This window comes from Nyctibius grandis, chromosome 2, assembly GCF_013368605.1.
Source record: "Nyctibius grandis isolate bNycGra1 chromosome 2, bNycGra1.pri, whole genome shotgun sequence".
In the NCBI taxonomy this organism is placed as follows: Eukaryota; Metazoa; Chordata; class Aves; order Nyctibiiformes; family Nyctibiidae; genus Nyctibius; species Nyctibius grandis.
Window position 1 is genome coordinate 94,918,164 of NC_090659.1, and position 5,051 is coordinate 94,923,214.

Sequence of the window (5,051 nt, forward strand, 5' to 3'; positions counted from 1 at the left end):
ACCTCAAATGAAAATAAATGCATCTGAAGTGCTAAAGCTCACCTGCATACAGGTCGAGAGAGGTTCTCCTCCCCCTCTACTCTGCCCTGGTGAGGCCGCATCTGGAATATTGTGTCCAGTTCCGGGCCCCTCAGTTCAAGAAGGACAGAGAACTGCTAGAGAGAGTCCAGCGCAGAGCCACGAAGATGATTAAGGGAGTAGAACATCTCCCTTATGAGGAGAGGCTGAGGGAGCTGGGTCTCTTTAGCTTAGAGAAGAGGAGACTGAGGGGTGACCTCATTAATGTTTATAAATATGTAAAGGGCAAGTGTCATGAGGATGGAGCCAGGCTCTTCTCAGTGACATCCCTTGACAGGACAAGGGGCAATGGGTGCAACAGGACGTTCCGTATAAATATGAGGAAAAACTTCTTTATGGTGAGGGTAACCGAACACTGGAACAGGCTGCCCAGAGAGGTTGTGGAGTCTCCTTCTCTGGAGACATTCAAAACCCGTCTGGACGCGTTCCTGTGTGATATGGTCTAGGCAATCCTGCCCCGGCAGGGGGATTGGACTAGATGATCTTTCGAGGTCCCTTCCAATCCCTAACATTCTGTGATTCTGTGATTCTGTGAATGCCACAGTGCAGCCACTGCCAGTTTTGAGTAGTTTTGCCTCAGTTGTGTCTACTTCTGACTCACAATACTCCGAACCCCAACTCGCTGCTCACTGAGAGAGTATATTTGCGAAGCATCATTATTGCTTATCCAGATATAACACCTTTCCCAGGCATCCCCTACTAGGTGACCATTTCATCCAACTCATGCAGTCAGTCCCTGTCACGTAGAGCAGCAGTAACTGAATTTCAGTGGTATTTACAGTTCATATTAAAAATTTTGCAGCAAGTACACACCAAGGCTGCCGATGTCTATCTAGACTAGCTGGAACAGCAAGGCTTCAAATAAAATCTAGTAATAAACTCTTCTCCTCTTTCTTCCTCAGGTGCTTGGTACTTCAACTGACTGACAGGTAACTTGCTGGGAAGAACAGATAGTTTATGTCTCCTCCTTTCCCTTGGCCCCCATCTCTCCCTGTTCACTAGAGAGGTCAAGCTGCACTTTTTTCTCTTCCCTACCTCCTCTCACAAGATGAAAATCTTACGACACATCTTTCACAAAACACTGTCCAGAACAGATGTTTTCTTACGCTACAGCTTCCCATGACTGGGATATAGCAGATATTAAAGACACCACCTGTGGTGACAGTCTCTGTCAGGCAAAGAGGTTAATCACGCAGACCGACATCATGTCTTTAGAAGCAAGCCTTGGTATGCCGAGGCATGGGTTCCCCACTACAAAAGAGTGGCAATTCACTACCTTCTGCTTGCAGACCCTGCACAGCTCAAAGGTGAGCTATCGCTTCATGCACATCCTACACTGGCTTTCTCTTTTGTTCCTAGCAGCTTGATATTTGAATTTAAATATTTGTTTTAGAATAGTATTATTAGCTTGCAATTAAGCATCCATTAAATCCAGGGCTACTCTTTCATTTGCACAAGGTAAGAAGCCAGCTAGCTACTTGAAATTTAGCAGTTTCACTTTTATGAAACTGGAGTTTTTCTCCTTGCTGCAGGGAGTTCAAGGGGTTACTACACAGGCCTTCCCCACACTAAATGCATTAGATCTATTAGTAATGTGAAATACAGCTTTATTCCCAGCCCCTTCAGAGCTTTTTTTACTTTTCTTTCAAACTGTTCAACATTGGAATTCTAGCATAAGAATTGTTTTAACCAAATCTAAATATGTCCACCAACAGTATCTATATTAATATTACTTAGAATCCTATTGTCTGTTTTTCCATGAAGGTCAATTATTTCACTGAAGTATCACAGTAGAAAATGGCTTAATACATTCAACAGAAACTGGTTCAGTAGATAACACATTTTTAAAAAATAAAAAATATGAGACTTATTCCATAAGTATTCAAAAAGATTAAGATTCACCCATAATGTCCACCAGAGCTGTCTTCAAGCACGCTGGCCACAACGGGCCACAAGTCAAACACTTGAGGTAGCTGTGGAACATGAGAACTGCTAATTTCTGAATTTCAAGGTTGGCAGTGGTTACAGTATTCTTACAAAAAGGCATTTGCTTTTGATATCTCAAAACAGTTACAAAACTCTGCATTGATAACAACTGCATCAAAAGGCAGCAAGTCATCTAGTACAAACTCCTTTTACTGCCAATAAAATTCCTGCTCCTTTGAAGCTCTCATCTGTAAGAAGTTGTTTACACATTTTTTCACGTTTTGTTTTCTTTGTTAGAAATTTTGCTTTTGGCTGTATAGACTAATTTTAGTAAGTTTCTATTCTTATACAACTTTGATTATTAATATTGCAGTACAGTATGGGTAAGGAGGTTGTTTATAAGGCTTTAAGATTCAGATAGTTCCTACATCAGCTTTGGGCCTTTAAATTATCAACTACACACCAAATGGATTAACATTCCTTGATTGCGACATACTTCGATTTAGGCAAAACAGTCCGAAGAATGATTAAAACATACACATAATTAAAAGGTCCCATAGCACTCTGGTACCTTGTTAATTAAAGCAATATCCATATCCCTACTTAGTGTCAAGATACTTAACACGAATCAGTCAATCACTAATTCTGTTTCTTCATTAAGCGAAACAACAAGAAATGTTTCCAGACTCCCGTCTTTGGAAAGGGGCATGCCTGCCACCTATATATGCCATCTTGGTCACACTGCTCCATATTACTGTTCACACTCCTCTCATGCCTCCCACTCTATCTGTGACACCATATTCAACCCCTTACACACTGCTGTTTCCAAAGGGAAATTCAAATTTTTCCAATTAGGAAGTATTTGGATTACAAAGCCATAGACATTGCTGAAGTAACTTAAAGCAACTATCTTCCACTCTACAGATTGGTTTTTTAGCATTAAGAGTGATTTGGTACATTCTGAACACTCTGGTCAGGAAATTGTATGCAGCCACCTTCCCATTCCACACCTATTCCTCATCCTTTGTTAGAGGAATACTACGGGCTTCAGAATTACCTTAATGGCACAACACTGCTTTCTGTCAAGGCTATTACTTGTGAATTCGTTATTGAGAATGTCAGTATTTTACATTCCTCTCAAAGATGAAAATGACTTTGCCTTGGCTCCCTCTCCCCTACTCAACTACATTTAAGAGTTCAAATAGGGTATAAGGAAATTCTGGACTAACAGCAGGATCTAGTTTTGCCTCCATTCTAGTCCAGTATTTGTACTAAAAGACCACTGCCATTTTTAATTTTTGGCAACATCAAGTCACTGTTGTCTTATTGTTCCTCCCTCTGATTTAGAAAGAATTAGGTTTGTATGTTTAGGTATGTTTAAAAAACATGACCTCCTTATGAACCTGGAATATTATCATTCCACACAGATTTTAAAAGTAAAAAAATAAGGCTAGAAGCAAACCCACATGCTAGAAATTACTCAATGTTTAACAAATCTATTCAAACTAGTTACCTCTGCAAATCCATTCAAGGCCATTGAATAAAAGCAATTCCAAGCATACCCAAAAGCCCAATTTAGCATGCTGGATAAACAGCACACAATAAGCAGTTGTGAGAGATCAAATAGGATCAAAAAATCATAGAATCATAGAACGGTTTGGGTTGGAAGGGACCTTAAAGATCATCTAGTTCCAAAACCCCTGTCACAGGCAGGGACACCTTCCTCTAGACCAGGTTGGTCACAGCCCCATCCAACCTGGCCTTGAGCACTGCCAGGGAGGGGGCACCCACAGCTTCTCTGGGCAACTTGTGCCAGTGTCTTACCAACCTCACAGGAAAGAATTTCTTCCTCGTATCTCATTTAAATCTACCCTCTTTCAGTTTAAAACCATTACCCCTCGTCCTATCACTACATGCCCTTGTAAAAAGTCCCTCTCCAGCTTTCCTGTAGGCCCCCTTCAGGTAGTACTGGAAGGCTGCTAGAAGGTCTCCCCAGAGCCTTCTCTTCTCCAGGCTGAAGAGCCCCAACTCTCTCAGCCTCTCTTCACAGGAGAGTTGCTGCAGCCCTCTGATCATCTTCATGGCCCTCCTCTGGACTCGCTTCAACAGCTCCAGGTCCTTCTTATGTTGGGGCCCCCAGAGCTGGACGCAGTACTCCAGGTGGGGTCTCATGAGAGCAGAATAGAGGGGGAGAATCACCTCCCTCAACGTGCTGGCCACGCTGCTTTTAATGCAGCCCAGGATACGGTTGGCCTTCTGGGCTGCAAGCACACATTGCCAGCTCACGTTGATAATACACAATAATAAATAATCCAGTTTAAACTCAGAGTGAGTTTAATTTCTGCTGATTTCCTTTAGTACTGCCAAAAAATACTGAAATACACCACACTAGTTTAAAGTTTCTCCATTTATCACCCTACCTACCTCAAAACCACGTATGATTGACTGTAAGTTTCCCCACATTTCATATAATCTTTTTAAGTCCTTAGTTCATGATTATATGATTTCCCATTTTAAAATCCCACCATAGACCAGCCTTCATTATTTCCTGATAAAACCACACTATCATTAGCCAAGAAAATAGCATTTTGAACAAAAAACCCTACAAAATACAAACAAAAAATGAGTAATAGTAATTCAACATCGTTTGGAAACTAAGTGGAAAATGGATCATCATCCAAGTTCTATGTAATGCCAAAATCAACAGCATTGTAAAATGACAAAAATTAATGGGTAATACTAGATTCCTTAGTAGAAGCAACATTTCCCCAAAGAGTAACATTTTCCTGCATATTTGTTTGTGCAGAGATCAGTTACGGCCACTTTAGTAAGATGTTATATGCATGATTATCTCTCCAAGCTTTTCAACACAGCGTGAGTTCACGTGTTTCTAATCACCCAATGCAATTCAAGGAGGAAAAAAATTAACATATGTGCTATTGTAAATTTACTCCTAAAAAGCTTTTGGCTTGCCAACTTAAATTATGGTTTAATCCATGAGTATATGCAATTTATCAAAATGGTGACATATAAAGAAAAAGACAGTG

At 40.7% G+C, this 5,051-nt stretch overlaps 1 long non-coding RNA gene across 5 annotated transcripts in view; it reads right to left on the minus strand.

The window, feature by feature from the left end:
- The window catches only part of LOC137677820 (uncharacterized), a 35,521-nt gene extending 35,282 nt beyond the window's left edge, over positions 1–239 (minus strand). For all 5 annotated transcript variants that reach the window (XR_011050323.1, XR_011050322.1, XR_011050321.1 and 2 more), the window contains exon 1: positions 43–239. This is a non-coding gene — a long non-coding RNA (uncharacterized lncRNA). The remainder of the gene's footprint in view (positions 1–42) is intronic.
- Positions 240–5,051: the final 4,812 nt, after the last annotated feature.